The 26,255-nt window shown below is 43.6% G+C and overlaps 1 protein-coding gene and 1 pseudogene across 2 annotated transcripts in view; one reads left to right on the forward strand and one right to left on the reverse strand.

Annotated features, from left to right (window-relative positions):
• Window positions 1-23,577, reverse strand: part of LOC144681416 (small ribosomal subunit protein uS15 pseudogene) — a 54,223-nt pseudogene extending 30,646 nt beyond the window's left edge. Inside the window, exon 1 of the transcript XR_013576783.1 lies at window positions 23,498-23,577. The product of XR_013576783.1 is annotated as a small ribosomal subunit protein uS15 pseudogene (transcript). The remainder of the gene's footprint in view (window positions 1-23,497) is intronic.
• cacna2d3a (calcium channel, voltage-dependent, alpha 2/delta subunit 3a) overlaps window positions 1-26,255 on the forward strand; it is a 1,007,885-nt gene that overhangs the window by 285,550 nt on the left and 696,080 nt on the right. The window lies entirely within an intron of this gene.

A 26,255-nucleotide genomic window follows, 5' to 3' on the forward strand; every position in this document is an offset into this window, starting at 1 on the left:
AAGTTCCCTTCTAAGCCATGGTTGGCCACCTTTCCTGTTTTACTTTTGCACCAGACAGGAATAAACAATTGTTGCAGTTCACCCATGCGCTCTTTGAATGTTTGCCATTGCCTATCCACCGTCACCCCTTTAAGTAACGTTTCCCAATCCATCATAGCCAACTCGCGCCTCATACCATCATAGTTTCCTTTATTAAGATTCAGGACCCTAGTCTCAGAATCAATTATGTCACTCTCCATCTTGTTGAAGAATTGTATCATATTATGGTCGCTTATCCCCAAGGGGCCTCGCACAACTGGATTGCCAATTATTCCTTTCTCATTACACAATACCCAGTCTAGGGCAGGTTCCTAGGCGAGAGAGCCTGGAGCTCTGGATGGCCAGCAGCCTCACTGGGAGTGGTGGGTGCTGCTGAGCCAGAGAGGGAACCATGAGGGTGTCTCAAAATGGAGGAACTCTCTAAAACCTTCTGAAAATGTAAAAATAAAGAATGGTCACAGCTGCCAGGACATCACTATTAAGAGGGAATCCTTCCACAGGATTGTTTGTGACCCTGGCTGTGATCTTCTCATTCCAGTGGTTCCAAGATAGGGAGATTGAGAGAAAGCATCGATAGCTCCTTGGACAGCCATTGGGAGGCAACCTCCAGGTATCTTCCAGGCTCCGGCCTCAGGAACTTGCTCACAATTAGTCCCTCAATTGGCCTAATAGACTACCTGTCACTGTCAGGCAAGTGGATGCTACACCCCACCTGTGTCATAAGAACATAAGAAATAGGAACAGGAGTAGACCATTCAGCCCCTCGAGCCTGCTCCGTCATACAAAGATCATGGCTGATCCTCCTGTGTTTCGATTTCCAAATTCCCATCTACCCCCAATAACCTTTGATTCCCTTGCCTAACAAGAATCTATCTACTCCTGTCTTAAAAATATTCAATGACCCAGCCTCCACCACCTTTTGAGGTAGAGAATTCTAAAGTCACACAACCCTCTGAGAGAGAAAATTTCTCCTCATCTCTGCCCTAAAAGGGCGACCCCTAATTTTAAAACAGTGCTCTCTAGTTCTGGACTCACCCACAAGAGGAAACATCCTTTTGACATCCACCTTGTCGAGGCTGTTCAGGATCTTGTATACTTCAATCAAATTACCCCTCACTCTTCTAAACTCCTGTGGAAACAAGCCCAGTCCGTCCAACCTTTCCTCATGAGACACCCTCTCATTCCAGGTATCAACCTGGTAAACCTCCTTTGAACCACCTCCAATGCACTTATATCCTTCCTTAAATAAGGAGACCAAAACTATACACAGTATTTGAGGTGCGGTCTCACCAATGCCCTGTATAACTGAAGCTTAACACTCTTACTTTTATGTTCAATTCCTCTCTTAATAAAGGATAGCATTCCATTAGCCTTCTTAATTACTTGCTGTAGCTGCATACTAACTTTTGTGACTCATGTACTAGAATACCTAGATCTCTCTGCACCTCAGAATTATGCAGCCGTTCTCTATTTAAGTAATACTCTGCTTTTTTGTTCTTCCTGCCAAAGTGAACAACTTCACATTTTTCCACGTTAAACTCCATTTGCCAGATCTTTACCTCACTCAACCTATCTATATCCATCTGCAACCTCCTTCATGTCCTCTTCACAACATACTTTCCTACCTATCCTTGTGTCTTCTGCAAACTTAGCTACCATGTCTTCACTGCCCTCATCTAAGTCATTGATGTAAACCATAAAAAGTTGAGGCCCTAGTACAGACCTGTGAGATACCACTCGTCCCATCCTGCCAATCAGAAAAAGACCCATTTATGCATACTTTCTGCTTTCTGCCAGCCAGCCAATCTTCTATCCATGCTAATATGTTACCCACTACACCATGCGCTCTTATTTTCCATAATAATCTTTGATGTGGCACCTTATCAAATGCCTTCTGGAAATCCAAGTACGTCTACAGGCTCCCCTTTATCCACTGTGCATGTTACTCCTTCAGAAAGCTCCAATAAATTGGTTAAACATATTCTCCTATCACAAAACCATGCTGACTCTTATCTATTGCTTTGAGCTCTTCTAAGTGCCAGCCATAGCCTCCTTAATGATCAATTCCAATAACTTCCCCATGACATATGTCAAGCTAACTGGCCTATAATTTCCTGTTTTCTGCCTCTCTCCCTACTTGAATAGAGGGGTTATATTTGCTACTTTCCAACCTGGTGGAATCTTTCCAGAATCTAATGAATTTTGGAAAATTAACACCAGCACATCGACTACCACCTCTTTTAAGTCCACTGGGACCCGGAGACTGCCCAGCCTGCAGCTCCATCAATTTGCTTGGTACTGTTTCCCTACTGATTGCAATTTCACCAAGTTCCTTTCTCCCGTTCACCTCCTGATTTGCAGCTATTACTGGAATATTTTTTGTATCCTCTATGGTGAACACAGAAGCAAAATGTTTGTTCATTTCTTCTGCCGCTTCCTTATTATCTACTATTAACTCCCCACTTTCACTCTCTAGAGAACCAACACTTACTTTACTTACTCTTTTCCTTTTTAAATATCTGTAGAAACTGTTGCTATCCATTATTACGTTTCTAGCTAGCTTCCTCTCATACTCTAATTTCTTTCTCCTGATTAACCTTTTAGTCATTCTCTGCTGTTCTTTATATTCTGTCCAATCATCTGTCCTACCACTCACCTTTGAGAAGTTGAATGCTTTTTCCTTAGGTTTGACGCTTTCCTTAACATCTCTACTTAACCACGGATGGTGGGTCCTCCTGTTAGAATTTTTCTTTAGAGTAGGAATGTATTTATTCTGAATACTCTGAAATACCCCCTTAAATGTCTTGCCACTGCTTCTCTATTGATCTATCCTCTAGCCTAGTTTACCAGTTCAGATGAATACGTGGCTCAGTTTTCATCCCCACATAGTAGCCCTTATTTAAGTTTAAGATACAAGTCTTAGACCCACACTTCTCCCTTTCAAACTAGATGTAAAATTCAATCATATTGTGGTTGCTGCTACCTAGGGGTGCCTTTACTCTGAGGTCATTAATTAATCCTGTCACATTACACAATACCAAATCTATTATAACCTGCTCTCTGGTTGGTTCCAGAACATGCTGCTCTAAGAAACTATCTCAAAAGAATTCTAAGAACTACTCATCCAGGCTACTACTGCCAGTTTATGTATAGATTAAAATCACCCATGATTATTGCCATCCCTTTATCACAAACACACCATATTTTCTTTTGAATGCTTTGTCCTACACTGTGGTTACTGTTAGGTGCCCTGTAGACCACTCGCACTAATGGCTTTTTCCCCTACTATTCCTCATATGCACTCAAACCGATTCCACAACTTGATCTCCTGAACCAAGGTTATCTCTAACTATTGTACCAATGCCTTCTTTGATTAACAGTGCTACCTCTCCACCTTTACCTAGCTTCCTATTCTTCTTGAATGTCATGTATCTTTCAATATTAAAGAGCCAATTGTTGTCATCCTGCAGCCACTTCTCCGTAACTGCTATCAGATCATATTTATTTACTTAAATGTGGGTCATCAATTCATTTATTTTGTTATGAATGCTACATGCATTCAGATAGAGAGCCTTCAGTTTTGTCTTTTTGTTATCTTTGTAACATCTAGTCTTGAATGTTGATCTATTCTTAGGTTTTTTCTCTCTGTCCCTTCCTGCCATTCTCTGACCCTCATTTCTCTTCACTATTTTGCTCTCTTGTCTTCACACAACACCTTGATTTGCTACCTCTACCCAAACTTGATCCCTCACCCCTCTTGTTTAGTTTAAAGCCCTCTCTACCTCCCTAGTTATGCAATTTGCAAGGACACTCATCCCAGCACAGTTCAGATATAAACCATCCCAACTGAACAGCCCCCACTTTCCCCAGTACTGATACCAGTGTCCCATAAACCGGAGCCCACTTCTCCCACACCAGTCTTTGAGCCACGCATTCGTCTCTCTAATCTTATTTGCCCTATGCCAATTTGCACGTGGCTCAGATAATAATCCAGGAAATGAGAACCTTTGAGTTTCTGCTTCTTAATTTGGTACTTAGGTCCTCATACTGACTTTGCACAACCTCTTTCCTAGTTCTACCTATGTCATTGGCACCTACATGGACCACAACAACTGGATCCTCCCCCTCTCACTGCAAGTTCCTCTCCAGCCCTGAGCAGATGTCCCGAACCCTGGCACCGGGCAGGCAACATAACCGCCTGGACCCTCGCTCTTTGCTGCAGAGAACAGTGTCAATCCCCCTCACTATACTATCCCCTACTACCACTACATTCCTTTTTGCACCCCCCCTCCTCACTTGAATGGCTTCCTGTACCACAGTGCCACGGCCAGCCACCTTGCAGACTTCACTTTCATCCATACAGGTTGTGAGCACCTCAAACCTGTTTGACAATTGCAAAGCCTGAGGCTCCTCCCCTACTGTCTGCTCGGACCCATTACCTGCCTCATCTTCCCGCCCGGCAAGATTGCTTGGTGGTGGAAAGGCATTGAGGAGCGAATCTGACGTGCTTTTTTCAAATTTTACTGCTGGTCCTGCCTCAAGCTCCGCCTCCACGGGGCTGATAAGATTCCACCCTGTATGCTTTGTTGCCTTCAAGTAAATCAATATATAATGAGCTTTTAAAGTAAGGTTAAAGATCACAAATTACCAAAACAAGTAAGTGACAAAAGTCACTGGTCTGTTGCAAACAACAGTCAACATATTAAAATGAAGAAATCCATTAGCTAAGTGGTACAATTTAAGTGTATTTAGACTGTCAAATTATATAAAATTGTACCACTGTGCCTGAAAATGATTACAAAATGCTTTGTATTTCACCAATTTCAGTTATGAGAAAGAGAAAGAAAAATACTAATGAATATTTGCATTGAAAAAAACCCCAATATTGTCAAAAGCTATATATTATTTAAAATGCATGATGATGGCCCAAGATTTCATCTGTGACAGGGTATGTGTGAATGTCTTTTCCCCTCTAATTGAAGACCACAATTGGAATTGCAGTAATGTGTACGCAGCTTCATCATAGGGTTGCAAATTATGGAGAAGAATAGGCATTATCCTATTTCACCTTCAATATTTTAGTGACCCAATGCACATATAAATAAAATTTTGATTTTCATGTCTATTTAAAGGAGTATTACAATTGCTTTTCTCTATTAGCATCTTGTTGGCCTCCCCTTCTGCAATTGATGACTCAACTGCAATCTTCATAATCTTTTGTATTTCCTTACTGGCTGCCTTTGTGACCTTTTACTGAGTTGTTTTTCCACTTGAACTTTATCTGTGCTTTGCTTCTTCATTTCTTTGAATTAAGTTTTCATGCAGTCTCTTTGCATAAATTAAAAATCCTTATTAACTATAATGGGATCATAATTTTAAGGACACTGTTTTGCTCACACTATGGATGATGAGGTAACTGTGTGCCTCCTAATTGAGCCTCTTGTTTACATTTACTGGAATCTGAGAGGTTGGGATTATAGCTTTTTTTGACTTTATGCAATTAGGGAGACCCACTGGACTAGATTAGAAGTAGAAAAGGCAAGAAGTGTGGGCTGGATGTGGAAAGGAGCCAAAGAGGGAAAATTGTTTGCTTGCATATAAGCGGGATTTATGTGCAAATGATTCACCTACAAATGATTCAAATTATATTGCAAGTGATATAATTAGTTTGGGAATTCAGCAACATTGTAATCAATGAGGCCTGTATAAAAACAAGTTTCAGGCAAACTGTACTCAAGATTGCAATGTACGGATTAAGCAGTCTTATAACATAAGGGGTCCTAACTTCTGGGCTCCAAGGTGTCGTAACTGGGGATACTCCAAAGATCCAACAACCCCTCCTCCACCCCCAGAAGTCCCAGGTAAGGATAGGCCATCAATTGACCGGGAAGTTCAAATTTCCATTGGGAAATTGTCCTCCAATCAGAACCGCCCAAAAGTACAATATAAATTGCAAACTTCAGATGGTTCTGACGATGGCCAGGATTTTCCCCACGGTGATTTGGGGGCGGGGCCCAGTTGCAAGGAGAAAATGACGCGGGATGACGTCGGGAGGAATTTTTAAATCTTAAAGAAGGCGGGCGGACAGTGTAATCAGCTGTTTGCCGGCTGACCTGTCAATGGCCAATTAAGGCCATTGACAGGCTCATTAAGATAGTTAAATGCCCTGCCCGGCCAACCTTAAGGCTGGCGGGCAGGCCAGGAGCCCCAGCAGCCTGTCGATTATTAATGAAACTTCATCCACTGGGGATAAAGTTTCATTACCGTCTTGTAAAAATTTAATAAATTTTATGAGTTTGTTATCAACATGTCCTATCTCGTGTGACATTGTCACATGAGGGGGACATGTTATTAATTTTAAAATGTCTCTATGTCTCTATCTTACCTTTCACTGAACTCCCTGAGACAGGACTTTGCCTTTCATGTGCATGCGTGAAAGAGCGCACTTTGACAGATGGGGATTCCCTGCACCTCCCCCCACAGGAAGCACATAGCGCTTCCCGTCGGGCAGGCCGCTGGGCAGGCCTTAATTGGCCGCCCACTCAAAATGGCGGCGGGCCTCATTTCAGCAGCGGGGTTCGGCTGCCCGCCTGCCAACGAGCCGGTGGGGCCCACCAGCCAGCCAAGGGCTAAATTCTGCCCAATGTTACAGTAATAGTTACTCAGGAAAATTTAAAAGAATTAAAACCACTTTTAACTTCTGGGTAACTAGTGCACTTATTCCCCCCCGAATCCCACGGAACCACCTCCCCTCTGGCACCCCCCAACTGACCACCCTATGCCCCCAACCAATCATCTGAACCCCCCTACTGACCACCCTACCCCCCGACTGACCACCTGACCCCCCCAGCCTAACCAAACCCCATTGACAACCCTCCCCCCACCCCATTAACAACATTTGCGCAACCGACTGGTCACCCAACTCTCCTCGACCAACCCCCCTCCACGACCAACTTCCCCCCCACAGTGACCACCTGACCCCACCCAGCCACTGAGCACCAGACCCCCACACCACCCCCACTGGACACCTGGCAGCCCTGACCAAATCTCCCTCCATTGACCACCTAACCCCAACTCACACTGCCTAACCCAACGACTAACTGCTACCCCCCTCCACTGGCCACCCAACCCGCACCCGACCAACTGACCATCCCCCCCCACAACCGACCGACTGTCCCCAGACCAACTCCCACCCCCAACCCCGCCCCCAACTACCCGAACCTCCTCCCCTCAAATCCTACCCACTTATCCTACAAACTTACCTTCTCCCTGGCTTCTGAAAGTGGCTGGATCTTTAAACTTACTTGCTTTACAGCAGCTAGTTCCATACAAAAGGGGCGTGGCTTTCTTACCTCTGATTCTCCAGCCCCTGAATGAAGGCTTCAGGAACGCGCTGTTCTCACTCGGCCTGATTTAGAAGGTTGGGCGAGAAAGAATTGGCTGGATTTCCAGGTAAGTAACTCGGAGTGGAGTGACAATCCAACTTTGATTGCCACTCTCCAGAGTTCAGGCCAAAGAGTTTGTGGAGACTAAGAAACACTAACTTCATCTGACATTGTAAAAAAATCCTTGCTACTGTGATGAAACTGTTATTTATTATGTAATTGCAGACTCAGTTCATTTGCTGCCATTGCACCTGAGCCAGTCACCCTGGCACCTGGCTGAACTAGCCTTGTCTTCATTCCCCAAGTTTCCTGTTCTGGGTTATTCTTTCCTAGCATTCATCCTTCTTCACTTAGCATTAAGGGTTAACTAAATGTAAATGCTTTAAAACGTTTCCATATTTTTCTGCACAAATGCAGAAATATATATTATCTATATATATGCACTATAGGATGAAAAGATACAATAAGAAAGCTTGGGGCAAGAAAAGTGCCATTTGACCCATGGAGCAAAGTTTTTAGCTCTGCCTGCAGGCGTGCGCTCGACCCGCTTGAGCGTAAAATGACGCACGTTGATGTCGGGCGAGCGTCCCAATGTCAACACGCACTCGTGCGATATTTTGTTCGATGGGCACCTGCCGACAACTAAAAGGCCTGTTAAGGCCAATTAAAAGATAATTGAACAAAATTTTCCACTGGCCATCCAACCTTACAGTTAGCGGGCAGGCGAAAAGGCCAAGTGGCCTTTGCACTTTTTAGGAAACCTCATCCATGGGCGGGATGCAGCTCCCTAAAGCAAATAATAATAAACTAAAACATTTAAAATTTAATTAATAACATGTCCCCGCTCATGTGACAGAGTCACATGGGGGGACATGTTTTATTACATTTTTCGCTTCCCGATTAATTTTTTTAAGACACTTCATCTCCCTGAGGCAGCCCTGTACCTCTGGGAGGTTATCAAGCGCGCACTTACGCGCATGCACCCCGGTCGCACCCCACCTCCCGCTCCGCCCGCACACGCAGGCTGCCGCTCGCCTTTCACGCTGGACAGGACTTAATTGGCCTGCCAGCATGAAATCACCTTCCGGCCTCAATCGCAGGCGGTGGTTGGGTTCCCACCCGCCCCCGTCGAGCCCACCCGACAAGGGCAAAATTGTGCCCATGATGTCCAACTTCTGCAGACACCAGGGTTTGTTACAAGCTCAATGAATACAAGGTTTCTTGCACTCTAACTTTATTAGGATTGAATATAACATTGCTGCTTCCAGTTAGTGCCTCATGGCAGAGATCACCTGACCACAGCAAGCCATGTATGACCTTTAGTACATGATTGCATTTCAATTCAAACAATGTTCGCAAGTCTTTTATCCTAACATAAACATCAGAATCTGCACAACAATGATCTCTGGCATTGATTTCTCCAAAGTATGTAAGGTCAGGGGAAGGTCACCTATTTTACCTAAACTGGTTGGGTGCCTGAGCCACTATGGGCACTTTCTGAATGCCCACTTGCTCTAGAGTACGAAAGGAAACATTAAAATATCTTACCCCTTTGGGGTCCAGGTCACAATCCAGGCTTGGACTCCCTAAAGAAGTCAATGTCTACTATTCATCTGGCTGGTATCCCTAATTTCATTCAGCATACGTTCATTCGAGGCATTCAAGAGGGTATTAGATGATTATTGAACAGAGACAAGGTGCAGGGGTATGGGGAAAAGGCAGGGCAATGGCACAATGTTATAATGCTCATTTGGAGAGCTGGTGCACACTTGATGGGTCGAGTGGCCTCTTTCTGTGCCGTTAAGATTCTGTGATTCTGTGATACCAGATTGCTGAAGTTCCAATTATATTAAATCATGGAAATTTTTAGTTTAGGAGATGCAGTAGCAGCACTTTTAACAAGGCCTCAAGGAAACTGCTTAGGGAAAGTCGTGACATTGCATATCATAGCTTGATTTACAGTTCTTCCATTGAACTTCTGCTGGAGTTTCAGTGGGAGTGTGGTGGAAGAGCTATTCATTTTTGACCTCCTCAACAATATCATCCATAACCATTACATATTCTGTTATTGTTCTGGAGCTCAATGTGCGGGAGATCTGCAGGAGACCATGCTCATGGAGATCCAGAGCTTGACCATACAATCTCCTAACCTGTCCAAGACAGAGGAGCTAATAGAACATGGCTACAGTATGATGCTACTACTGGTGATACACACCATGCATTGGGGGAGTAGGGTCTGTGGCAAATTGCCCTGTCGTGAGTAAACATTCCATGGCAGACTACAGAGTTTCCATCCTGTGCATCAGATCTATACACACGCAGGTTATTAAATTCTCATGCTAGCCATTATATGGTGAAAACTTCTAGGTAATCCATCATGCTCAGATACAATCCTATGCTTAAAAGCTGGATCACAAAGGTCTACACCTTTACCCTCTTCAGCAGAGAAAGGATGTGAGCTGAATTTCTGGATAGCTCATTTCTTCTTCACCTTTGTTAAGCCATCTACTCTTGCTCACTTGGGTTCAATGGATTGTCCAGCGCACTCCTGTCAAATTCATTGGCCAGAATTTTCCAGCCTCGCCACAGTGGGTTTCCCCGTGGCGGGGCTGGCAAGCCATGGAAATCTTCGTCCACATCAGCGGGACCGGAAGATCCCCAGCGGTGAGGGGCTGGAAAATTCTGGCCACTGCCTATATTGCACAATGTATGTATTTTTGAACTGATTTTGGTGTGATAAAAATGACTGACTGTACTTTCAAGTGTATTTTCCTCATCCCTCGTCCTTGGAGATGAAACCTTGTTGACAAGTGTAAGCTTGTCTGCAGCATTTTTGGCAAAATTATGGGGATGGGCTGGGAGCAGCTCCAAGAACATTCCCCATCAAGGTTTTGATTTGTTGGTATGGCTGCGCTGAGCGAATCAGTAAATGAAGGTTTGGGGCATTAGAAAAAGAGGCAGAAAAGTTGGCCATCTATGCTCAAGCTTTCAACTTCCTCTTTTCCTAATTGCTCAGTATTATCCCTGTCTGTGATTACCAATGCAGCTTTCTAAAGGGACTAAGAATCTAGAGTTTGGGGCTCTCCCCTTTTTGTGGACAGTACTCATGAAAGAAGAGTTGAAGGGAGGAAATGATTATCATTGACAAAAGCATATTCAGTCTTTGCACTGTATTAGCCCACTGATCATAGTGTGCATCATGAGAGGAAGAAGAATCATATTGTTAAAACATACAGCAATTGTTGGGAGGGCAGCTATGGAGAATGCAAGGAGGTCTCCTGACATTACCCTTGCTGCCTAATGAGCAAGTACGGCAAACCTCTGAGGAAATGACAGAGTTAGGAAGTTGAAGGCGCAGGACATGCCTTGGCCCACCTGGCAAGGTCTATATTTCCCGTACTGCAACTTATTTCTATGGTTTATGCTGCTGCTATTAACATAAAAACAATGAATGTGCAATTTGACAGTAAGCTTACTTCTTCAATCCTGCACCTGGAATGTTATGAGTGAATACACACAGATTGTGTTTGAATTATCCATTAAAATGTAAAGATTATCTTATTAGTTTTCAAATGTAAACTTTAGACATCAGAAGTGACAGGGTTTCCTATTGCTAACAGATGATTTAATCTAAGCATGCCAATAAGATAATATAGGCAAACACAGACACAATGTAGATCATGAAGTACTAAAATATGGTATTTTGTATTCACTAGCCAACATTTAAATTATTCAGCTTTTTGAAGTATTATGCAGTACCACAACTGAAACAATATCTGATAACATCTTACTTGCTCCAAAAAATGCTGGCCAGTTGGAACAGGATGTCTTTTCAACTGCACCTTCTCACACCTGCCCCATCTCCATGACTCCAGTTTCCTCCCCCAGCTCACTTCTATTTTCTGTACCAAGGACACCTGAAAACGCTCAACACTGGCCTCCGTATTTTTTCATGCAAATAATTATGATGAAAATTCTCTCTCGAATCTAAACTCTGGATTTTTACAGTTGCAAGTACTGATGGCATTTCTAGGAAATATATGGCATAAGTTTTCTTCTACAGTGCCTGGTTGGTGTTTGGGTGGAGTGACTTGTCTGTCCATTCAAATTGATTCTACAATGGGCGATCAATCTGCTCTGACCAAGCTGTGAAGGTGAAAATTTAACACCTATATTTCCTGGATATTCCATCCGTGAAGGTGAAAAATACCCCCAGGAATTTTTAAAGGAACTTGTATTTATATGAATGGTATAAATATTTTAGTGGGATAGATTTTTTATTATGTTTCATTATGTAGTTTACAAATAAATATAAACCTAAATACCACTTTGTGCAAGTACTTTTTTCTAGTGTCAGGAACTAGAGAAAGTTTAAGTAAGTTATATTTGTATTTGTGGGTGTTAGGAATGAGTTTTAGCTTTAAGTTGAAGTTTAATTTGTATTTCTGTATTTTTGCGTTAAGAAAGTGAGAACTTGAGCTTTAATTTCACTTTAAAAGATGCCCACATTTTAATAAGGTTTACGACTCTTGAAGGAGAGTTAAAACAAACACAAGGTAGAAAAAACTGTGCCGTTGTCAACAACAGGGGTCCAGAGAGAGAGGCCCCATACAGACATAAAGAAACCAAAAGCTGTTTGAGTTCAGTTGGTCAGTGTGCTCCAAGGTTGAAAGGAGTTGTCAGCAGAAGCAGCATAGGAGAATGACAGATAGCAAGTCCCAAACTAGAGTTGGAATCCAGCTGCCAGGAGAAGCAGGACACAGGGGAGGGAACCGCAGGAAGCAGGTTCCAGAAATTAAAGAAGAAAGTCCCCAATACCAGGGGGTGGAACAGGAAAAGTCCCAAGAGGAGAGTTAAGTCAAAGTACAAGGATAGGAATCTGGAAAAGGCTCTGTTAAGTAAGGTTAAATGTAATGAGCAGAGAGGAAGGCTCCATGCTTAAAGGGAGAAAGCTGCAGTATGCAGACTTGAAGCAACATAGGCTTGTGGGAACCCAGAAGATCCAAGGAGACAGCCGAAGGTCTATAACTCTTTACTATAGGCATGTGAAGCAGTGGTATTCTGTTGTCATGGCTGAGCATTTAAGAGAGAGTGCATGGAAGGCAAAGCCTGAATGCACATTGTCACAACTCACTGGGGATAGTGCACTGCAATATCAAGCCCAACTGCTTTGCGAGTTGCAACAAATGTGAAAAAGTTTGGTCAACCCACCTAATTGGCTAACAGAATACGAGCATCAGGTTTGTAAACTTAATAAGTAAATAACTGTTTGTTGAACAAATTGTCTTTAACCAGTGGCAAAAGAAAGAAATATGAACTGCTAACTTCTAACTCTGTAACCCTTCTTAAATCCCTATACACACACATAGAAGACATGTAAGACACACAAAAACATGGATTTTACGGGTGAGATGGAACAGTTCAATAGCACCAATTCTGGGGTACAGGATTTGTTGGGTTGATTTCGATCGATGTCTTCCAAATTCCTTTCAGTTCTTTGTTGATGACACGAAGTGATCTTCCAGCACTTTCAGTCTTTAGTTCACAGGTTGAGCACTTGCCTTTCAATGTCTTTAACAGTGATTTTCCCCATTGCTCTTGACAGGGGTTTTCAGAGAGAGAGCAAGTTAGAGAGATATAAGGAGAAAAAGCCAGCTAGCTATTATTGTAGGCTTACGGGAATCTTAAACACACAGGAGCAAGAGATTTTAGATATTTTTCCTTTTAGACTAGGAGCTATTCTGCTGCACTGGACTCACACAAAATCCTGGTCACCTGATCAGGAGCCAAATTAAACCTTCTTGCCAGGCAGTTCCCCGTTAGACCAGACTCCTGCTTGGCACCATCCTGATTACACTCTGTTCCAGGACAGCAACATTGTATATATCCCTCACTGTTCTCATGGACATGTCATTCAAACTGCAGTCATTGTAATTTTAATCCACAGTCCAACAGAAATAAAAAGATATGTTCTTTACCGTGTGGCAATCCAGGGGGGAGAGGAACATTGGAAGGAGAGTTCGAGACCCTGTAGGGGGATTATTGTGGAAGGTGTCCAAGAGAAAGTGTTGTTTAGGAAAAGATTCCAAAATGGGCTGTTCAGAGTAGAGATTGGAAACCCTCATATGAAGGACGGAGTTCAGTGAGACTGGTTGGCTTACATTATGACAAGCGTCTGGGGAATATTGATGAGGGATCCATAAGCATCTGGTTGGGGTGGCATCTGTCACTTGGTTGCAGAGAGTAGTGTGTATTGAATGTGTAGTTACTGTGAACATTAGAGTATAAATTAGCTTTTGTAACTTAAAGGCAAAATACTGTGAATGCTGGAAATTTGAAACAATATCAAAAAATGCTGGAAAAACTCGGTGGGTCTGAGAGCATCTGTGGAGAGAAAGACAGAGTTAACGTTTCGAGTCTGTATGACTCTTCTTCAGAGCCCTGAAGCAGCTCTGAAGAAGAGTCATCCGGACTCGGAACGTTAACTCTGTCTTTCTCTCCACAGATGCTGTCAGACCTGCTGAGTTTTTCCAGCAATTTTTATTTTTGTTTCAGCTTTTGCAACTTAGTCCTTCAGGGAAGGAAATCTGCCAATCTTACCTGATCTGGTCTATATGTGACTCCAGACCCACAGCAATGTGGTTGACTCTTAAATGCTCTCTGAAATGGCCGAGCAAGCCACTCAGTTGTATCAAACTGCTACAAAGTCTCAAAAAAGGAATGAAATGGTTGGACCACCCAACATCGACCTAGGCATCAGAAATGACAATGGAAAACTCAGCCCTGTCAACCCTGCAAAGCCCTCCTTACTAACATCTGGGGGCTAGTGCCAAAATTGGGAGAGCTGTCTCACAGACTAGTCAAGCAACAGCCCGACATAGTCATCCTCACGGAATCATACCTTACAGATAATGTCCCAGACATCACCATCACCATCCCTGGGCATGTTATGTATCACCGGCAGGACAGACCCAGCAGAGGTGGTGGCACAGTGATATACAGTCGGGAGGGGTTTGGCCTGGGAGTCCTCAACATCGACTCCAGACCCAATGAAGTCTCATGGCATCAGGTCAAACATGGACAAGGAAACCTCCTGCTGATTACCACATACCATCCTCCCTCAGCTAATGAATCAGTGCTCCTCCATGTTGAACACCACTTGGAGGAACACCACTGAGGGTGGAAAGGGTGCAGAATATAATCTGGGTGGGGGACTTCAATGTCCATCACAAAGAGTGGCTCAGCAGCACCGCTACTGACTGAGCTGGCCAGGTCCTAAAGGACATAGCTGCTAGACTGGGTCTGCGACAGGTGGTGAGGGAACCAACAAAAAGGAAAAACATACTTGACCTCATCCTCACCAACCTGCCTGCCGCAGATGCATCTGTCCGTGACAGTATCAGTAGGAGTGACTACCGCACAGTCATTGTGGAGACAAGGTCCCGCCTTCACATTGAGGATACCCTCCATCGTGTGGCCTGGCACTACCATCGTGCTAAATGGGATAGATTTCAAACAGACCTAGCAACTCAAAACTCGGCATCCATGAGGCGCTGTGGGCCATTAGCAGCAGCAGAATTGTACTCGAACACATTCTGTAACCTCATGGCCTGGCATATCCCCCACTCTACCATTACCATCAAGCCAGGGGATCAACCCTGGTTCAATGATGAGTGCAAGAGAGTACCAGGACCAGCACCAGGCATACCTAAAAATGAGGTGTCAACCTGGTGAAGCTACAACACAGGACTACTTGCATGCAGAACAGCATAAACAGCAAGTGATAGACAGAGCTAAGCAATCCCACAACCAAAGGATCAAATCTAAGCTTTGCAGCCCTGTCACATCCAGTCGTGAATGGTGGTGGACAATTCAACAACTCACTGGAGGAGGAGGCTGAACAAATGTTCCTGTCCTCGGTGATGGGGGAGCCCAGCACATCAGTGCAAAATATAAGGGTAAAGCATTTTCTACAATCTTCAGCCCAAAGTGCTGCATGGATAACCCATCTCGGCCTCCTCCACAGGTCTTCACCATCACAGATGCCAGTCTTCAACCAATTCAATTCACTCCACGTGATATCAAGGAACGCTGAAGGCACTGGATACTGCAAAGGCTATGGGCCCTGACAATATTCCGGCAATAGACGTGCTCCAGAACTTGCCGCGCCCCTAGCCAAGCTGTTCCAGTACAGCTACAACACTGACATCTACCCAGCTATGTGGAAAATTACCCAGGTATGTGCAAAAAGCAGGACAAATCCAATATGGCCAATTACCGCCCCATCAGTCTATTCTTAATCATCAGTAAAGTAATGGAAGGGGTCATCTACAGTGCTATCAAGCAGCACTTATCAATAACCTGTTCACTGATGCCCAGTTTGCATTCCACCAGGGCCACTCAGCTCCTGACCTCATTACAGCCTTAGTTCAAACATGGACAAAAGAGCTGAAGTCCTAAGGTGAGGTGAGAGTGACTGCCCTTGACATCAAGGCCGCATTTGACCAAGTGTGGCATCAAGGAGCCCTAGCAAAATTGGAGTCAAAGGGAATGGGGGAAAACTCTCCACTGGTTGGAGTCACACCTAGCACAAAGGAAGATGATTGTGGTTGTTGGAGGTCAGTCATCTCATCTCCAGAACATCACTGCAGGAGTTCCTCAGGGTAGTGTGCTCAGCCCAACCATCTTCAACTGCTTCTTCAATGACCTTCCTTCCATCATAAGGTCAGAAATGGGGATGTTTGCTGATGATTGCACAATGTTTAGCACCATTCGTGACTCCTCAGACACAGAAACAGTCTATGCCTAAATGCAGCAAGACTTGGACAATGTCCAGGCTTGGGCTGACAAGTAGCAAGTAACATTCACACCACACAAGTGCCAGGCAATGACCATCTTCAACAAGAGAGAATCTAACCATCGCCCCTTGATGTTCAATGGCATTACCATCACTGAATCCAGGGGGTCACCATTGACCAGGAAATTAACTGGATTAGCTATATAGATACTGTGGCTACAAAAGCAAGTTAGAGTCTAGGAATCCTGCGGCAAGTAACTCATCTCCTGACTCCCTAAAGCCTGTCCACCATCTACAAGGCACAAGTCAGGAGCGTGATGGAATATTCCCCAACTGACCAGATGAGTGCTGCTCCCATAACATTCAAGAAGCCTGACACCATCCAGGACAAAGTAGCCCACTTGATTGGCACCACATCCACAAACATTCACTTCCTCCACCACTGACACATAATAGCAGCAGTGTGTACCATCTACAAGGTGCACTGCAGGAATTCACCAAGGCTCCTTCAACAGCACCTTCCAAACCCACAACCACTAACATCTAGAAGGACAAGGATAGATGAGAACACCACAACCTGGAAGTTCCCCTCCAAGTCACTCACCATCCTGACTTGGAAATATATTGCCATTCCTTCAATGTTGCTGAGTCAAAATCCTGGAACTCCCTTCCTAGCGGCACTGTGGGTGTACAGTTCAAGAAGGTAGCTCACCACCGCCTTCTTAAAGGCAACTAGGGATGGGCAATAAATGGTGACCCAACCAGCGAATCCCATATCTCATGAATGAATTTTTTAAAAATAGACACAGACCAAAACTATGATTGTTGTGTTACCAGGCCAATGCTAGCAATATGTAATGCTGTAAATAAATGCTTTTAAAAGTGTGTAAATATTGGCTCCAGTTCTATCCTTCACCAGTTGGCTTCCTGGAGTACAACATTCCTCCTTTGTTACTTTGGTTATATCAATTAGGGGGGGAAATCTATAGTGACTCCATTGCTCCATTTGTAGAAATCATGCTTTCTACAGGAGCTTGGAGAATTGCTTGATTAGAAAAAGCCACCCTACAGGGTGGGAAATAAACTTTGTTAGCACTTAACATGGTTTCCTATTGCCTTGGTTCTCGAATGGCTCTCAGGCTGCCCATTGGTTACTTTTGAAATATTCTAGCTCTCATGGGATGTTACCAGGAATGAATATCACTGTTGTGGAGTAGCAAGGGCGATGCTTTTATAAATTGTTTAAAAATGTTATTATTTTCTCCTGTCAAGAGGTAAGCACTCTACATAGAGCACCATTAAGAGGAAATATAAATACATTCAGCATTGGAATAAATTGGACTAAACTCAATGGGCAGAATCTTTAGCTCGGTGTGCGGGCACGTGCCCGACCCACATGAGCAAATAATAGTGCGTGATGACGTCGGGCAAGTGTCCCGACATCATCCCGCGCACGCGCAATATTTCTGTTGGCGGGCACGCGCGAAAGTCAGAAGCGCGCCCACTGACAATTAGGAGGGCAATTAAGCCCATTAAAGTTCCAATTGACTCCGATTTTTCATGATCCATCCAACCTTATGGTTGGCGGATAGGCAAATATGCCAGGCAGACTTTGCATTTTTGATGAAACCTCATCAAAAGGTCACAAAAAGTCTGTATGCAGGTATAGCAAGTAATTAAGAAGGCTAAGGGATGCTATCCTTTATTACAAGAGGGATTGAGCATAAAAGTAAGGATGTTATGCTTCAGTTATACAGGGCATTGGTGAGACCACACCTCGAATTCTGTGTGCAGTTTGGTCTCCTTATTTAAGGATGGATATAAATGAATTGGAGGTGGTTCAGAGGAGGTTTACTAGATTGATACCTGGAATGAGCAGGTTGTCTTATGAGGAAAGGTTGGGCAGACTGGGCTTGTTTCCACAGGAGTTTAGAAGAGTGAGGGGTAATTTGATTGAAGTATACAAGATCCTGAACAGCCTTGATAAGGTGGACGTCGAAAGGATGTTTTCTCTTGTGGGTGAGTCCAGAACTAGGGGGCACTGTTTTAAAATTAGGGGTCGCCCTTTTAGGACAGGGATGAGGAAAAATGTTTTCTTTCAGAGGGCTGTGTGACTTTGGAACTCTCTGCCTCAGAAGGTGGTGGAGGCGGGGTCATTGAATATTTTTAAGGCAGATGTAGATAGATTCTTAACAAAAATAAAAATAAAAGTACCTGGAAAAACTCAGCTGGTCTGGCAGCATCTGCGGAGGGGAACACAGTTAACGTTTCGAGTCTGTATGACTCTTCATCAGAACTAAGTAAAAATAGAAGAGAGGTGAAATGTAAGCTGGTTTAAGGGGGGGGTGGGGGGGGGAACAAGTAGAGCTGGATAGAGGACCAGTGATAGGTGGAGATAGACAAAAGGACAAAGCTTGTTAGGCAAGTGAATCAAAGGGTAGATGGGAATGTGGAAATCGAAACACAAGAAGATCAGCCAGGATCTTATTGAATGGTGGAGCAGGCTCGAGGGACCAAATGGTCTACTCCTGTTCCTATTTCTTCTGTTCTTATGTTTCCGTTATTAATTAAAAAATAAATAAGAATGTTTGGACAGAATTTTCATCATCTATATGTTCAGGTGATTGATTCTGATATATGGATATTTTTTTCTGGATTTTTAAATCTTTATTCATTGATTTTAAATTTTTCAGCTGCCTGGGGCTGAAAAATTTCCTCTGTCTTCAGGGAGCTTTCATTCAGCGCTCCCCCGCACCTTGCTTACGTCAGTGCCCGCATTCCCCCCCGCCCCTACCCAGCAGTGCTGAGCGCCTTTCACATTGGCTGGCTGTTAACTGGCTAGCCAGCGTGAAATTGCGGTCAGGGGCTGTTCATGGTCAACGGTCCGTTCGCCGTTGGCGGTCCATTCCCCGGCCGCTCCCAGGCCCGCTGATTGCACGCACCCGCTAAACTAAAAATCCTGCCCAATTAAAAGCAAAATGCACTTGTTGAATAGACAGATACCATGAGAAACATTTCATTATTCATAGAAATATGCAGTATTACGTCGTAATTTGCCAATATGCACCCGCACTTCCAGCTGTGAGCTGTGTCTGCACACAGCTGTAATCTGGCTTCAATTTTTAGATCCATGGTGCCTCCATGTGTTTGCATCAAAAAAACAAATAAAATCATGAAAGAATTATGCATGTGTTTACTTACCCTGGAATCTGCATAGTTTGGATTAGGGAAATCTAGGTCTAAATTGATATGCAGCCTCATTGTCAAAAGCTACGTTGTGACATTTGGTTAAAATTTGATTTAGATGTCCACAATTTTAAATATTTTGTTGATTCCACGCCCACTAGACATGTTGTTAATCTTTAGCACACTGATGCCCATTACTCTGATCATCTATGCACAGAATATAGTAAACCTAACAAATTAATTATCCTCCACATGGGTGAAGCTAAAATGTATAACACATCACAGGCACAGGAGGCTGTGTCTTGAGAAGGCTACAGCTGAGATTTCCTTCGTGACATTGTCCATATTTGAGCAAAATCACAATGGAGAATGAAAAGCAATGTGGACACTGAAGCTTACTGTTATAATCACCATCCAACTTTCCCCCCTCTCGCCACCCCTACAAAAACAACTACCCACTCCTTACCTACCTGCTACATGTGTGGGGAGGGGAGAGGGAATGGCATCTGAATCCATGGAAGATTTTCCTTCCATCAGTTCTATTTACTGTCATTTCCTGGGGCCATCTTTGAGAAGGTGGCATTAAGGCCTGGGAAGCAACATTAATGACTCCTAAGTCCATCTGTGGATGAAGAAGGCCTTGTAGTAGTCTACTCTCTCTTCAGGTTGGCCACCAACACAGAAAGTTCTGGGTTTTACCAAAACATTCAGTTGGACAGATGTTCTGAACTATAGATATTCCTCCCTCTTTTGATCCCTTGTCCTCTGCTCCATTCCTCCCAAGCACCAGCATGGAGGTTAGCATACTGATTGGTTAAGTAGTGAGTTAGAGGGGTCTACACTTGTTGAAACACAGCACAAATGAGGAACAGGAGAGATAGCAGGGGTAGCTCCGAGAGGGTATGGTCATTTCCTAGCTCTGCTGGACAGGAAAGAGATGCTGGCCTCACGGATCCGGCCTTTGAAGGAAAGCTGCTAGCCTCATACAAGCAGAAAGAAAGTAAGTTAAACTACATTGTTATATTCCTATGTTTGATTAATACTGACTTACCAATCTCAGTGGACTGCCAAACTAAATGTAGGTTCCGTTTATTTGAATATGTAGAATATGATCGCTCAGCAGACATATTTACTATAATGATTCAACAGCTATTGTTAACAGAAAAGTACAGCTGCAACTCTTTCACACCTCATGCTGCTAGCTAAACTGAAAGCTCCTCTGGACAATGTCTGTTGGCCACAGGCTACTTACTTATTAGCATATTCTCTCTTAAAGCCATTTGGCAACATCTCAATTTTTTCCAAGATAACATTATATACATTAAGAGTGAAAATACATATATGTTGGGGTAGTTGCAGAAATTATTTACACAAAGAATAAATCTCTGTTCAAGAGGTTAAGGATTTAAGGATTTAAGAGTTTAAGACTCTGTATAATATATAGGTGGTTTAATAATCCTCCTGTATCTTATAATGATATGACCTTCCTGAGATCTAGGTTCATCACTTGGGTCTTCTTGACTTGTAGGTGTGTTGGTATCTTGTGTATTGCCATGATTGTTCTCATGGTGGTCTTCCACAATTTCATTCTCTGAGTCCATCGTTGGATGCGTTCTAAACACGGTTAGATTGCTGGGTGTTATACAGCTGTACAATCCCTCTGGCTGGCTTCTGTTCCTTCTTAACATCACTCCATTTGGTGTTGTAACTTTTTAGGATCTAGGCTCCAGATGCTCTTGCACACCTTGGATACTTCTGCGTGTAATCAAGTTCCCTGAGTAGGATTTTGTCCTATGTACAGACTAGGTAGTTACATACCTGCATGTCGGTCATACGGCATCTTTATTCTCCTTGGTTTTTCAAAAAGTTTCTTCTGCACTTCTGAGAAATGGGACAGATGATGCTTGGCAAGATTTTCCTAACCTGTCTTCCAAACATGATTTCTGCTGGTGACGGTAAGCCCATGTCTAAAGGTGTTGCTCTCAAATGTAACATGCTGATATGGAGATCTTGTTTTGTTTCCTGTACTTTATGATTAATGACTTAACAGCGAACTATTCACTCGGTGAGACCGTTGGACCTGGGATAGTGTTGTGAGGCTGTCATATGGTTTATGCCCATGTAGCACATATGTCCTTAAAAGGTCTGCCAGTTTACTGTGGCTCATTGTCTGATCTGATCTCTTCAGGTGTATCGAATAAGTTGAAAATTGAACTCATTATGTCTGCCATGGATGCACTTGAGGTATTATCCAATTGTCTGATGTTTGGAAAAGTGGAAAAGTAGTCAGTGCCTAGGAGAAAGTCATCACCATGGACAGTGAATAAATCTGTTGCGATTTTAGACCAAGGGTACAATGGAACTTTGTGAGGGTGTAATAGTTCTTTGTGTTGATGTGTCTGGTGTCTCTGGCTCACTTCATGCATCTTCATCGTCTTCTTGATATTGTTGTTGATTCCTGGCCAGCACACAGTACACCTTGCCAGGTGCCTTGCTTGGTCTATGCCCTTATGCTGCTGGTGTAACTGTGACAATATGTCCTGGTGAAGAGCTTTGGATACAAGCACCTGTTTTCCCTTGAAAATGCCAAAAACATCTGAGAGTGTCTGGTGCTGCTTGTATCGTCTTAAGCTGACCTTCTACAATGACTCCATAATGCCTTCAGCTATGGGTCGTTTGCTTTTTCCTCCTGAAGTTGGTTGTACTTGTGTTGAACCAACATTCATCTGATAAACGTTGAGCACTTCTTCTACTTCGATGTCCACACCATCTACTTGTAGGTCTAATAGGATATCCACAGTTTTTATCGGATTGGATAACCTGTTCAGTGTATCTGAAGTAACCATTTTGCCACAGGTTTGTAATGGACTTTGAAGTCATAGCCCTGTGTTTTTATCAGAAGTCATTGTAGTCTGGGTGGCATACTTTTCAGTGACTTCAGTGCCAAATCATTTCCAATGGTTTGAGGTCAGTTTTTCGTAATGAATCCTTTACTGATAGGTCTGTGTAGAACCCTGTGATACTGAATACCAGAAAGAGTATCTCATGCTCTATGTTTGAATAATTGGATTGTGTTTGTGACAAACTTTTGGAACCAAATGCAATTGGTTTGCTATCTTGCATAATGCATGTTCCTAACCCTTTTTGAGATGCTTCGACCTCTAGGATCGTCTCCTTTCTTGGGTCCTATTATTGTAGAACACATGTCTGTCCTGACAAAGCCTGTTTAAATGACTTGAACATATGTTGATGTTCCTCATATGGAACATGTTACCTTAGCAGCCCTCTAAGTGATGATGCTGTCAGCACAGTTGGATATATATGGTGCTAAGAAGTTGAAAAATCTGAGGCATCTCTGCAAGTCCTCTTTGTCCTGGGGAGTAGGCATGCCTCATACATCTTCGACTTTGCCTTGGTCAGAACAGATCCCGGAACCTGAATAGATAGAACCAATAAAGTTAATCTGACCCACATTCACTCGGCATTTCTTGCTGTTGAAGACGACTCCTTCACGACGAGCTGCCGTCATCAATGAGTGTAGATTTCGGTCATGTTCTTCTTGGGTTTTGCCCATCACCACGATATCATTGGCAATGCATATGCATCCAGGTATATTGTCTGTAACTCTGTCCATATGCTGCTGGAACAGATGCTGACTGATGGATGAACCAAGAAGTAATCTCTGGAAGCAGTATCTTCCAAATGATGCCCTCAAAGTAGTGATTATATCCATGTTTGGCATCTAACTTGGAGACAAACCTTGCTCCTGTGAATTTGGGATTCAATGCCACTAATGTTGGAATCTTGTGTGGGCACCTCTTTAGAGCAAGATTTAGACATCTTGGGTCTAAGCATACTCAGATTGAGCCATCATTTTTCAGTACACATGTGATGTAACTGCACCAGTCAATAATACCTTTACTCCCCATGTCATCCAACTTGCTCATTAGCTTCTGCTATATGTGCACACTGCACTTTCTAGGAGGGCCAATCAATGGAATTGCATCTTCTCTGAGATATAGCAACACCTCTGAAGTTTCCTATGGCATTGAATCTGTCTGGGTACATCTGTTGTAGGTGATGGACTGACTCAGTGCGATTATTCTTTGCCTCTTCTGCTGCGATTGGTGTCTTGGTGATCTTGAGTATGGTCACAATGTTGAGTTCCATGCCCATCAGTAACCCTGCTACTACTGGTCTGCTCATGTCCACCAGGCAGAATACTTGTGGTTACCATGCAGACTTGCTGTGGCTGCATTTCAATGTCAATGTACCAATGCAAATGAATGGGTGACTCGTTGTACATAGTTAGCTTGTCTGTCATAGGTTGTATCTTTGACTTCCAACAATCCTTCACATATCCTTCAGGATTCTGACTGGTAGGATATTCGTGCTTGCTCTTGTGTTGACTTTGGCTGTGAGCATGTGTTTGCTGCTTTTCTTTGGGCATATGATGCTGATAGTAACAAAAGCTTCTAACTGTTTGACATCATCCACACATTGTGTCACATTGACAATGTGGAAAGCCAGTTCTTTTTCCAGTTGACAATCATTCTGCTCTGCATCTTCATTCAGGCCTGTTCTTGCCACTGATCTCAGATACGTGCTTGCGCTTATGTGGGTCACTGGCACACTACCGGTTGTTGCAGTCAGTATGCTGCACATACTTTTTGTTTGGTTGCATTTTACCTCTGGTCGCACCTCCAGAACCAGATTTCCTGCTTAGGTGACCCCAATGTCCTTATACACCACATGCCTTGCAAAGATCTTGGAATGCAGGACTGCTTTGCAGCAGATTGTACTTCCCACATGACTTGCTTGCTTTCTGCACCTTGGTTACCACGCCAATACTGGGGGTTGCACCTAATGCCTACAGGTGTTGTTGTCCAGCTACAATGGCTTCATATTTTCTGACATCTTTTAGCAGTGTGTCAATACTGTGACCTTTATTTTTATCCACAAGATCTTTTTGGAAAGCTTCAATTGCCATTGAAGCTAAAAGCAACTCCATTAGTTGTTTAGACAGCTCAGCTGTTGAGGAATCATAGTCCTTGCCCTTATCACAGCACCTGCTGATGAACTGATCTTGTGGCTGTTGTCTGTAAGCCATCAGCTCTAAACGGTGTATTCTAAAGTTCACTTTGACACAAAGCTGACCCTTCAGCATGTTCCACAGCTTGGCAGGATCCTTCTGATCCTCCTCAGGCAGGCCCAAAGTGTTGACTCTGTGCAATTCCTTGTTTCCAATGGCTATCTTCATTTTCACCATTTGTTTATCTGGTTCCGAGATGGATAAATCTAAAAAGCATAGCTCCATCCTCCTTTGTTTAAAAAGCCTATATTTGGATAGGACATCTGTGGCTTTCCAATTCATGCTGTGGAATTTATTGGTTATCTTCCTGATGTTTCCTGTCTTTTATGAATGATGTTGAAATGTAGGTGATTTGTAGCTTCTCTACGCCATGGAGAGATTCAGCAGTGCATCTGCTGCATGGATTTTGTTTTCCTTCTGTCTATTTTTTTTTGCTGGAGCTCGGGATTTTTTCTGTCTCACGCGCTGTCTATTGTACGGGAATGGCACCCAAGGATGTCGCAATGGCCCTGCCACTTGTTCTGTCCAACTCAAAATCAACTGCACAATTCAAAATGGACTGCCCTATTCATCACCAATATGGCTACCCCACAAATCAGGTACACACTACTCTGTGAAACACTGTCTGTAGAGGGAATCTGCTTCCCAATGCATATAGAGCCATCGTACAGCACAAAATCTTGTCTGTGGCTTTTCATGTGATCTTCACTTCTTCATCATTTTGTTTAAGAGGAACCACTGCTGTTCACCATGTTGTATTTCTATGTTAGCTTAATACAAACTTACACTTCTCACACCGCACTTTTTAAAAAATCTTTCATGGAATGTTGGCATCATTGGCTAGGCCAGCATTTATTGCCCTTGAGAAGGTGGTGGTGGTGAATTGCTGCAGTCCATGTAGTGTAGGTACACCCACAGTGCTGTTAGAAATGGAGTTCCAGGATTTTGACCCAGCAACAGTGAAGGAACGGTGATATAGTTCCAAATCAGGATGGTCTGTGACTTGGGGGGGAACTTGTAGGTGGTGGTGTTCCCATGTGTCTGCTGCCCCTGTCCTTGTAGGTGGTCGAGGTCACGGGTTTGGATGGTGCTTACGAAGGAGACTTGGTGAGTTGCTGCAGTGCGTCTGGTAGATGGTACACACTGCTGCCACTGTGGGGTTGTTGAGGGGGTGAATCCTGAAGATGGTGGATGGGGTGCCAATAAAGCAGGCTGCTTTGCCCTGGATGGTGGCAAGTTTCTTGAGTGTTGTTGGAGCTGCACTCATCTAAGCAAGTGGAGTGTATACCATCATACTCCTGACTTGTGCCTTGTAGATGATGGATAGGCTTTGGGGAGTCAGGAGGAGAGTTACTCGCTGCAGAATTCCCAATCTCTGACCTGCTGTTCTAGCCACAGTATTTTTATGGCTGGTACAGTTCGGTTTCTGGTCAATTGTAACCCCAAGGATGTTGGTAGTGGACTATTCAGAGATGGTAATGTCATTGAATGTTGAGAGGAAATGGCTGAATTCCCTTTTGTTGGGGGTGGTCATTGCCTGGCATTGTGTGACATGAATGTTACCTGCCACTTATCAGCCCAAGCCTGAATGTTGTTCGTGCCTTGCTGCACATGGACATGGACTGCTTCAGTATCATGAACATGGTCCAATCATCAGTGAACATCCCCACTTATGATCTTGTGATGGAGGGAAGGTCATTGATGAAGCAGCTGAAGATGGTTGGACCTAGGACACTGCCATGAAGAATTCCTGTAG

This window comes from Cetorhinus maximus, chromosome 6 (assembly GCF_964194155.1).
Source record: "Cetorhinus maximus chromosome 6, sCetMax3.hap1.1, whole genome shotgun sequence".
NCBI lineage: Eukaryota > Metazoa > Chordata > Chondrichthyes > Lamniformes > Cetorhinidae > Cetorhinus > Cetorhinus maximus.